Source organism: Prionailurus bengalensis, chromosome C1 (genome assembly GCF_016509475.1).
Source record: "Prionailurus bengalensis isolate Pbe53 chromosome C1, Fcat_Pben_1.1_paternal_pri, whole genome shotgun sequence".
NCBI lineage: Eukaryota > Metazoa > Chordata > Mammalia > Carnivora > Felidae > Prionailurus > Prionailurus bengalensis.
The window spans coordinates 51,205,619-51,217,364 of record NC_057345.1 but is presented as its reverse complement, the minus strand read 5'-3'; the positions used below and the strand labels follow the sequence as shown (position 1 = coordinate 51,217,364).

The following is an 11,746-nucleotide window of genomic DNA, read 5'->3' as shown; positions in this document are numbered from 1 at the left end:
GATCACTAAGGCTTATAATACAAGGTAGAACATGAGCAACGTCTGACATAGGCTTCAAAGTGCCATGGTGATCCTAAGGATGGAGAAATTCCATTGTCTGAGTTATCAGGAAGGCCTTCATGGAGGAATTACTGTTTCACAGCTGAATCATTCACACATGGGAAGACAGGGTGTGTGTGTGTGTGTGTGTGTGTGTGTGTGCGCGTGTGTTGGGAGTCCGAGAAGGAAGTATCCAGGCATAGGAAGTAGCCTGCACTCAGTCACACAGCTAGATACGTATGGGACATGTTTAGAGAAGGGCTAACTGTCCAGTCTGGCTGGAAGATAATGGGAAAGAAACCTGGAAGGATAGGCTGTAGGCATGAAGAACCCGGAAGGTATACATGCATACATACATGTACAGCCCATTCTCATAATGTGTGGAGCTGTGTTGGTGAATTCACTTACTTGCTAACATTTACTTGTAACCCCCAAAATCAACACTTGCAGTACTTTTGTTGTCATTTGTTGGACACGTGCAGGGTGATGAAAATTTTGAGTCACCTAGTGTATGTTTCCAGCTGAGGTTGAACAAGGTGACCCTCTGCCTTCTTGTTTCAGCTCTCATGCTGTAAATAAGTGCCCCTTTTGTGGTCTACTTAGCAGTACTTTTTTGCATTTTTGTGTTTTTTGTAGGTGATTTCACTGTTTAGCATTTTATTTTTTGTTTATTTTTGAGAGAAAGAGAGAGAGGGGGAGGAAGAACACAAGCGGGGGAAGGGGCAGAAGGAGAGAGAGAAAGAAATCTCAAGCAGGCTCCATGCTCAGTGTGAAACCTAACGCAGGGCTCAGTCCCAAAACCCTAGGATCATGACCTGAGCCAAAATCAAAAGTTGGATGCTCAATTGACTGAAGACCCCAGGGGCCCCCAGGGGATTTCATTGCTTAAAATAGCCCTAAAACATAGTGCTGAAGTGCTACCTACTGTTTGTTCTAAGTGCAAGAACAGTTCTACCTACTGTTCTATGTGCCTTACGGAGAAAATACATATATTAAATAACCTTCATTCAGGTGTGAGTTACAGTGCTGGTGGCCATTAGCTCAATGTTAATGAATCAACAATGTACATGACGAGGATTACGGAGTACACTTGTGATGAGCACTGGGTGAGGCATCACTATATTATACACTTGCAACTAATATTATACTGCATGTTAACTAACTGGGATTTAAATAAAAACTTTAAGAAATAAAATACATAAAAGTATAATGTATATATGGTTTTTAAACAAAACATAAAATGAAATTATATATTGATCAGTGGATGAAAATGTGCCCAGAGGCTTGTAGGAACGTAACCCTGTATTTTCCCCTGGGAGCAATCGTTCAGTATTAGCAATTTCAGTGTTTGTGGTCATTTTACAGGAGTACTGGGAATAATGAGAATTGGCTGTATCTATGCACATATTTCCCCCCGCCAGAAAGCTGGTTGTTAAACATTACCCACCCACGACTGATGGAGGCAGACCCTGCAGGAGCTTGCCACACTGTGGAGGTGGCAGTTAACCACATTCTCACAGCTGGGCAGTCTTTTCTTGAAGCTGGATCTGAGTGACACATCTCCATGTTAGCAGCAATTTCGAAACTCTCAATTAGAAGGGGGTTCAGGCGTCGGAGTCACTATGACCCAAGTTTGAATCCCAGCTCCCCGATTTACTAGCTGTGTGTCCTCAGGCAAGTAACACTGTTAGCCTTGATGGAAGAATAGTGGCCATTAGAGAGTTTTATTGTGAGTCCCCAAGAGATCGTGATGTAAAATGCTTGACTCAGTGCCTGGCACATACATAGATGGTGAATACTTGTTAATCCAGCAAAGGATGGGAGCAAGGAGGCCCTCTATTCTCTGCCTGCTGCTCAGTCCTTTGATTACAGAGCTTCAGGATACAGCAGTGTTGGGGCCAGTCATTCTAAATCAGCTTTTCAGACTCTGTCTGAAAGGTCCAGGCTGAGTCTTGCAGTGGAGATGCCCAAACTGGAGATTCTAGAGGACCTGCTGCCTACAAGGGGTCCTCTCTTTCCAGTCTAACTCTTGTTGCTCTCCTCTTATGGAAAAATAGGAACTTTCTAGCTGGTATATCTGTGTCTGTGGCTTCTGGTTTTGTGGGGGTAGAAGGGGTGTGTCTATTTGCTTGGTCCATTTTTCATCCTGTTTCTCGATACCCTAATCTGGGATTCAGAAGCCCTGACTGCCCCAATTCAGACCTTGCTTCCTCTGACTCAGCTTTACCCTCAAGATACAGCTTCATCTCTGAGTCATCAGGCTGAGCTTTCGAGGACAGCAGTCTGGCACTCCCGCTCTGTCTTCCCAGGAAAGGTGCTATGTCTCCACACCCCAGTGCCAGTCCCATGCCTAACTTGGCTCACAACACTCAGAAACAAAGAAACGGCTTCTTAATGAGTTTGGAGGACACAGAGAAAAAAGGCTCTAGGACCAGGAGTCAGAATGCTGGGTTCTGTTCCAGCTCTATCAATTAGCTTGCACAACCTTGAGCTAGTCATGGAAGCCTCCTGAACTGAGATTTCCTCCTTCATAAACATAAATGGTAATCCTTGTGGGGTCTACCCCACAGGGACATTGGGAGGCCTAAGTGAAATAGTGTGAAGCGCCTCCAAACTCGAAGGCACATACTCCCGTTCCATGGGCTGGATACGGTCCATAAACTCATTTCATTTTGCTTGAACAACACTGACTTAGACTTCAAGTGTTCAGCATTTTTAAAATGAGTTATCAACAAATTGGTCAGCTGAGCAACCAACTCTTGATTTTGGCTCAGGTCATGATCCCAGTGTCATGGGATTGAGCTCTGCATGGGGCTCCACGCTGAGTGTGGAGTCTGCTTGAAATTGTATCTCTTTCCCTCTGCCCCTCTTCCCTGTGCACGTGCGCTCTCTCTCTCTCAAATCAATCAATAAATAAAAATTAAAAGATTTCCAAATTAAAAAAAATGGGAGGCTTCACTTAAATATCTGGATGTACAGGTTCTCTTTAAAAATGAGAAGATCTTGAGGCGCCTGGGTGGCTCGGTCGGTTAAGTGTCCGACTTCGGCTCAGGTCATGATCTCACGGTCCGTGATTTGGAGCCCCGCGTCGGGCTCTGTGCTGCCAGCTCAGAGCCTGGAGCCTGTTTCAGATTCTGTGTCTCCTTCTCTCTCTGCCCCTCCCCCGTTCATGCTCTGTCTCTCTCTGTCTCAAAAATAAATAAACATTAAAAAAAAAAAACAACCAGCTGGATTCTTAAAAAAAAAAAAAGAGAAGATCTGGCCATGTTAACTCCTTGCTCTTGTGAAAAGGAGAAAAAAAAGAATAAAGAGAGACCTCACTAAAGTGGACTCTGGCATGCTAGAAGGGGAGGCTGTTAGGGAGAGCCTTACCACTCAATGTCAATGCCTCACCCTTAACAGAAGAATCTCGACAGGAAAAAATCATCAATTACACGCCCCCACGGGGAAAGATATACTCTGCATCTCTTATAAGAAATACACCACCCTTGCAACTCAGCCGTTGGTTATCGCCCTGAACTCTTCCTTCTCTCCACTGGACTTTTGTTTAAAACAACCCAACACAACTTCCTCCTTCTTTATAAAATAATGTTCCTCTCTTTCATTTATTGGACTTGCCTATGGGTTTGCTGTATATTACTTGTCCTGGATTGAAATTCTCTGCTACTCCCAATTAAACCCATTTTTGCTGATAGAAGAACTGGCAGTTTTATTTTATTTTATTTATTTATTTATTTTTTAACATTTATTTATTTTTGGGACAGAGAGAGACAGAGCATGAACGGGGGAGGGGCAGAGAGAGAGGGAGACACAGAATCGGAAACAGGCTCCAGGGTCTGAGCCATCAGCCCAGAGCCTGACGCGGGGCTCCAACTCACGGGCCGCAAGATCGTGACCTGGCTGAAGTCGGACGCTTAACCGACTGCGCCACCCAGGCGCCCCTGGCAGTTTTATTTTAAAGGTTAACACCTTAAATGGCAACAACGCACTAGAGCTGAGTGGCATCAGCCCCTTCACTTGGGCAGGAGCCTAGAGCTACCTTCAAGCTCACCACAGTCCCCACTACTCCCTATTACTTCCCAGTACTAAGGCCAAGCCTCTGTTGCCACTTATTGTGGCTCTTGGACTATTAATTTGCTCTTAGTGGAGCCCTACTAGAAGCAACCCTTTATAATAACCATGTTCCCATCAAAACGGGGAAATGAAAGTCCCAGAACTTGTCCCTTGCCAAAATTCTCTCCCCCTTCAGGGTCTTCATGTCAAAAGTGCAACCCCTTTGGTTCAGCTTTACCGTGTGCCAACTGGCTCTTTGGAAGGGGTGTGAGCTGAGCCAGAGCTGGGATCTAGAGTCCCGCAGTCTCTACATCGACCCCTTCCATGCCTGTTTGTCCTCATCTATAAAATGGAGCAGTGCCACCTTTTTTTGTCCTAGGTTGCTTGTGCACAACGTACGGCCCTTCGTGCGCTGATCAGTCACGGTGAGTGACTGAAATGTAAGTGGTTGGAACTGATAAAAAGCATTGTGGGTAATGGCAGAGTGAAGTGAGTGGGGTAAAGCAATGGCTGGGAAAGAAAAAAGCGAGTGGAAAAATAAATGACTTAGGGGAGATGAAAATTCCGTTACATCCATCCCCACCCTGCCTCTTCCACCTCTGCAATGAGAAAGTCCCACTAGGGATGGACATCACCTCACTATACTCAGGATTCTGGTACTAATACTGGGTTCTGCTCCTGGCTTGGGCAAGCTTTACCTTGCGCGATGGTGTCCTCCCATCTGTAAGGACAAAAATGCCCCAACAGTTGGTTACTGTGGTGGTGAAGATTAACTGACATAAATGTACGTGAAAGCACTTTGGAAATCTGCAAAGCACTATACACAGTTAGGAGGTTTCGGGTCTCTTTGCAAAAAGTTTTTCCTCCAAACTCTGTCCAAGGCTAAGACCCTCCCCTCGGTTTCGCAATGCTGCCCCTTCCCACACACCAAAGCCCGCGCCGCGTCAGGAGTCTTTTTTCTTCCCCTAGCGAAGGCGGGGACTCGGGTGGTGTTGGCAGCCGGCGACGCCGGCCGCGCCTGGCCAGTCCCGCATCGGCCGCGGTGGGTGTGCCCCACTGGGTGTGCGCCCCGGGCCCAGGCCCAGCCCGCCGGCGAGAGGGCGCCCGAGGGTGTGCGCGCCCTGGGCGACCAGAGTGCGCCAGCCCGGGGGTGCGCGCCCCGGACCGGGACTGTGCACCCGGAGGCTGCGTGCGCCCCGAAGCCGGGGTGTGCGCCGGCCCCAGGCACAGCCGGCCGCCTCCCTCCGGACTTCTGCGGCGCGCCAAGGTAAGGCTCTCTGCGACCCCAGCGCGCGCCGCGCGTTGAGTGGGGCGTGCCAGCACCCTGACCCGCGCGACCCGGGTGTTGGCCCCGGCGCTCGGCCACTCTTCTCTGGCTCCGCAGCCCGCCTCGTCTCCTCCCCGCGCCGCGTTCCCGGCTCCCCTTAAGACACAGGCTGCGGCAGCCTGGGCCGACCTGGCGCCCCTGCCTGGGGTCCGCGACAGAGCGGGGAGGGGGCTGCCGGGGCTGCGCGGGCTACCCAAGGGCGGGCGTCGCTCCCCTTCCCGCCCTGACCGGCTCCCCGAGTCCCAGCGCTGGCCCGGGAAGAGACCGGTGGGGAGGGGGAGGCCGCGTTGTCCTTGCGGCTCGGGTGGTGCAGCCCCCGCCCAGAGCTTCCGAGCGGGGCGCTGCGGTCCAGGATCCAGATTGCGGGACTGGGCGCCCTGCCGCCAGCTCCCAGGGCGACCTGGAATCGAGCTCTTAATCTTCTATCTTTCGCAAAAGCCGGCCCCCCAGTGTCTACCCTGGTATCCCTCGGCTCCTGGCTGAACTTTCCAGAGCTCGCGTTGGGCCACGACCTTGGGTGGAGGCAATGGGGCCGCCCCGGGGGAGGAGGGGCGGGTGCACAGGCAGCCTAGGGCGCTTTCGCTCAGCTGTGGGCCACCTGGTGAGATTCCCTCCTTCTCATCGCTCCCTTGAGGTCAAACCTTTGACCCCAAGTACTTTGTCCCTGTAGAGTCGCCAGTAACTTAGCACGGGAGGTGGAGAGGAGAGCCCAGGGCCGCTAAGCCTGGTCTAAATAAGTGCTTGCTCTGAGCATCTGCTAGGGCTGCAAGAACCAGGGGTTTCAGTTCTCGAGAGATAGGGTGCAGGCTGGGAGAGCTAGGAAGAGGCATTTTCCAGGAAAAGGAAGAGGAGATTCCCCCCTTCCTCAGGATGACCCTCCAAAGCCTGGGCAAAGTCCTGTTGACCATGTCCAGTCAGATGCAGCCAGTGACCAGGTTGAGGCCTGGGGAGAAAGCATCTTGAATTAAACACAGAAGCTGCCTGGGTAAAACCAAATGTGGGTTCTTTCGAACCTTTCAAGACATGACGCAGAAGAACACAGAGCTACACATGGAATCACAGCAGATTCCACTCTGATATTGCCTTTTCACCCTAATCCTCCTGCCCATGTCCAAAACTCCTCCTCCCCGGACCATAAGGTGAGTTCTGGGGAATGTTTAAAGGACACTGAGAATGGGGGATGGCTCAGGGTCCATTTGGTCAACAAGTACTTGCTCTGTGCCAGGCACGAGGCAAAGTAGTGGAACACAGAAATGAAGAAAATCGGCACTGTCTGGCCTTATGAAGCTTGCAGTCCAGTGGCCAAGACCGACATGAATCAAATCACTCAAATACAGAGTTACAAACAGTGCTGACTTCTTTGAAAGGAAAGGATTAGATACTGTGATTCTGTGATAGGTACAGTCGTTGCTCAGTCAGAGGCTCACAGGAGTTAATTAGTTGAAGAGGATGGAAGCACAGCATGTGGGAAGGCCCTGAGGCCAGTAGCAGAGACCATTAGAAGGACTGAAAGACTGTTTACCAAGTGATGACCAGGGACCCATAATATGGACATGCCCTTACTTTAGCATCCCATTGCCTGGGCCAATCATTAATTTTCTTTCTCAGCCGTAATAACAGGCAGCTGGAATCCCCCAGGCTGGGAGGACAGAGAGATAAACTGTCAGGCGGGTGCCAGGCCCGTCCTCACGCACGCACTTACTACCTACCAGCACCTTGGTCAGACAGCCCATGTCCACCCAGAGCGCCAAGGGGCAATAGTTCTTTCCTCCAGCTATTCCCAGTTGCCCACTGTGCTCACAACTTAACCAAGGCCCCTGCCCAACATTTAGGAAGATTCATGTTGGAAGCGGTGGCTCATCCTGAGACTTTTAAAGCTAGAGTGAACTCACTGTCTACAATCCTAAAATTCTTTAGGATGGCTTACGTGGCATTTCCTAATCTGGACCCTTCTGCCTTCCCTGCCCCATTTCTGGTTCTACCACTCCCCCATCTCCCCACCACTGCAACCCCCTCCCCCCCATGAGCACCCTCTAGGTTTTACTCACAATTACACTTCAAACTGTTCCTGGAACACACATCGTCTTTGCACATGCTGTCTTTTGTCTAAAATAGTGTTCCTACATGTTCAGCCAGTGAGTGTTCAGCCAGTGAGTGCACAGCCAGCTTTCAACTTCAACATTAATTTTTTAAAAAATGTTTCTACGTATTTTTGAGAGACAGACAGAGAGACAGAGTGGGAGCACGGGAGGGGCAGAGAGAGAGGGAGACACAGAATCCGAAGCAGGCTCCGGGCTCCGAGCTGTCAGCACAGAGCCGGACGTGGCACTAGAACTCATACATCACGAGATCATGACCTGAGCCAAAGTCTGACACTAACCTACTGAGCCACCCAGGCAGGCGCCCCTCAACTTCAACATTAAATGTAAGGTTTCCACCACCACCAGCACCGCCAGTGCCATCACAGAAGGCCTTTCCTGATCAGGTCAATGCTGCCTCGTCTGTCTTTTTGAAGCTCCCTGGACATGCTTCCGTCACAGAGAGTATAAACTGCACTGAACATCAGAAAAGGAGGACTCTTCTGTCATATTTGTGTTTCAAGTCTAGCACATTGAAGGTGTTCAGTAAATGCTTATTGGATAAAAATGGTCCAGGCTAGTATTTCTTAACTTTCTTTTTAGGGAGGGGAAGGAGGGTTACATATTATATCTTGGAAATTCTGATGACAATTATGGATACTATACTCACCTCCAAATGCCTGTAACCTAAAGCATCTTATATACAATATCACATGATTCACAGCCCTCCCGCCTCCCACTGACCCCATTTCCAGAACTTTGGACAGGAAGCAGAGGCCCAGGGAGGTGCAGCAACTGCCTAAGCACCTACAGCTGGTTAACAGCATGCCATCCCCCTTCAGTGTCCCACCCCCCGCACCTCCTCCCAACCCCCAGCTCTTGACTCCCCGGCCAGGGCTCCCTCCAGCTCTGTCTGCTTCTCTTAGCCAAATAGCCTCCTTTCATCCCTGGCACCTTGTGAAGGCCACTATTTATGGCTGGAAGATGGATATTTTGGTTTTGCTTCAGTTCAGTAGCAGCCTAAGGTGTGACAGGGAGAAAAATCTTATTATGGGCAGAGTTGACAATTAGGAAGATAGATGGGCCATCTCCCTGGCCTGTTTGCTGCCCCTTGCCTGCAATGTTATTACATCTGTTTTAGCTGGAGGAGGGTCACGTGTGCTTCACAGTTATCTTCCGGGCCCTGGACTGAGTTGTCTGGGCCAGGTTTGGAAACCCTCTGGATGGGATCATTGAGATCTGGGACCTAGCTCTTGGTCTTGTCAAAGGCTTCTTCCCTATAGAGCAGGCTTGGGAATGGATGAAGAGAATGGGGTTCTTGCTTCCTGCCCTTGGAGCTCTTGCCGGCCTGCTTCCTGCTTTCTGCAACAAAACATCTATTTCAGGTTATTGGGCCAATCAGTACCTTATCTGTGGATCAGGATTTTCACTCATTCAGTAATTCACTCACTCATCAAAACTGCACTGAGTCTCTGCTTTGTATTAGGCACTGTGCTGATTCCAGTTTATGAGGAAGGATCACAGAGTGTGAGCCAATGATAGAAGGCTCTGCTCTGTGGGGGACAAGGAAGGGATAACTCATTCTAATTCAACCCAAACCTTAGGAGGTGTGGTAGGGAGGACAGTTAGGACCTCTTAATGCTGAGAATGTGCCTTTTTTTTTTTTTTAAGTTTATTTATTTATTTTGAGAGAGATGGAGAGAGAAAGAGAGAACGGAGGAGGGGCAGAGGGAGAGGGGGACAGAAGATCTGAAGCAGGCTCTGCATTGACAGCAGAGAGTCCGATGTGGGGCTCGAACTCACGAACCGTGAGATCATCATCTGAGCGGAAGTCGGACACTTAACCACCCAGGCAACCCTGTACTCACTTCTAAAACTCTGGTCTCCTGCAAGTTATGTCATCTCTGAGGACTGAATTTTCTTAACTGCAAAATGGGTGTGCTAGCAATCTTGTCTTGTTTATCTCTGGGCAGTCATGCAGATAGTTCTCACATCTCAGATGGCAGATCCACTCACTGCTTCACGGGAAACAGGAGCACTTACACTATAATAATGGCCTGTCTGTGTGTCAAGCTCTGGCACATGTAATTCTCTCAGTAATCCTCCAGACAGTTGTAGTCATAACCCCAGACGTACAGATGAGGAAAATGAGGCTCAGAGAGGTTAAATGACTTGCCCAGGGCATGGAACTAATCAATGATAAGACTGAGATTGACAGATCTGTCTCTGCATATCAGATGGCCAACCACTTTGTGCTGGTCTGTATCCGTTTGTGGAAAGAGGTGTGGGCTTGAAGGCTAGGGCATGCTGGGATCGGAGCCGATATCTGCTGCCAACCAACTGTGTGATCTACAGCTAGATCCCTAACCTCTCTGTGCCTAGGAATGTTAATCTCCCAGACCCAGAGTTTAGACTAAGAGGCTTCTACTAGGCCTTCTGTGAACAGTTTCCAGTCTATATGGATAATATTTCAAAGTAGGATTCAAGGAAAGAAGAGGCCCTCCCACTAAAAATAGGCCTGTCGCAGTTTCTAGGATAAAATAAATGCTGCCTCAAGATTTCAAGTAGATGGTTAATGTGATATGCAGGCAGTTACAGATTGGTGGTGTCTGAGAAGCTGGCTGAATGTTCCTTCTCCAAGGGAAAGAAGTGTATTTTCAAAAGGAATGTCTCGCTGTCTTGCCCAAGCCCTGGGGCCTGGGCCCTGCCCCTCACATAGCTTTCTGGGGACACAGGCATTGTGGGAGAAAATCTGAATTCTCATCTGCCCTCCCCCCCCATTATTTTTCTCTCAAAGTAAATAAAACTTACTGGCTGGATATATATCTATCTTTCATGTGGCTGTGGTTTTGCCCCCTTTGCGTGGAAGTAGCCTTTGTTGTCTCCTTTGGTATGTATTTCTTCTAATTTGTTGCTCTGACGTTAAGTGACAAGGGGGCAGAGAAATATGGCACTGGGGAGAATATGCTCCACGCAAAGATAAAAGAGCAGCCTTTGGTGCAGATTCCCCTCCGCAGCCTGGTTTTTGCCCAGCAGCCAGAGATGCCAACTCTCAGTGAAATTGATTTTGGTTTTCATAGCAGGGTACCAGGCGGCTGGGCTGTGTGTTTCCAGGTGCTGTGCTCATCTCCATTCCTCACCACTCCACCCCCTTTGGCCCTGGTAATGCAGCCATCCTACGCTTGGGGAAGGGTTTAGAAGACAGGAATGTCAACTTGGGTGAAAACAACCTAATATGGTCAGGGTCTTTATTATTAGGCACCATACTGAGTGTGTGGGGAGGTGGGGTCATTTTATCAGTAATGTTTAAGTTTTATTTTTTTTAATGTTTTATTTTTGAGGGAGACAGAGCACAAGCAGAGGAGGGGCAGAGAGAGAGGGGAACAGAGGACCTGAAGGGGGCTCTGTGCTGACAGCAGACAGCGAGATGTGGGGCTCAAACCCACAAATTGAGAGATCATGACCTGAGCTAAAGTCAGATGCTTAACCGACTGAGCCACCCAGGTGCCCTCCCCCCCTTTTTTTTTTAATGTTTAGTAATATTTAAGTTTTTTTTTTTTAATTTTTTTTTCAACGTTTTTATTTATTTTTGGGACAGAGAGAGACAGAGCATGAACGGGGGAGGGGCAGAGAGAGAGGGAGACACAGAATCGGAAACAGGCTCCAGGCTCCGAGCCATCAGCCCAGAGCCTGACGCGGGGCTCGAACTCACGGACCGCGAGATCGTGACCTGGCTGAAGTCGGTCGCTCAACCAACTGCGCCACCCAGGCGCCCCAATATTTAAGTTTTTTAAGAGATTGATTTTGTGTATCATTTGTGTGATTTTATTTATTTCTTTTTTTAAGTTTATTTATTTGAGAGACAGAGTGCATGTGCAAGTGGGGGAGGGACAGAGAGAGAGGGAGACACAGAATCTGAAGCAGGCTCCAGGCTCTGAGCTGTCAGCACAGAGCCCGATGTGGGGCTCGAACTTATGAACCTTGAGATTGAAGTTGGACACTTAACTGACTGAGCCACCCAGATGCCCTTCATTTATGGGATTTTAAATAAATAAGTAATGAAGGCTATCACCCCTCTTCTCCTCCTCCTAAAAAAAAAAAAAATACGGAGGAGGGTCAGAGAAGGGAAATGGCTTCACCACATGCTGGCCCTGTGAGCCTGAGCAAATGACTCGTGTTTACTGAACTTGAACTTTCTCATCTTTAAAATGCTGTTGTTCATACTGGCTCTTCTGATACAGAAAACAGA

General features: G+C 48.9%; 1 protein-coding gene across 2 annotated transcripts in view; it reads left to right on the top strand.

Annotated features, from left to right (window-relative positions):
* Window positions 1–5,081: 5,081 nt before the first annotated feature.
* KANK4 (KN motif and ankyrin repeat domains 4) overlaps window positions 5,082–11,746 on the top strand; it is a 73,207-nt gene continuing 66,542 nt past the window's right edge. Inside the window, exon 1 of one of the 2 annotated variants that reach the window (XM_043575141.1) lies at window positions 5,082–5,359. The gene's annotated coding sequence lies outside the window, so the exon portion shown is untranslated. The remainder of the gene's footprint in view (window positions 5,360–11,746) is intronic. The other variant, XM_043575142.1, reaches the window with a different exon arrangement.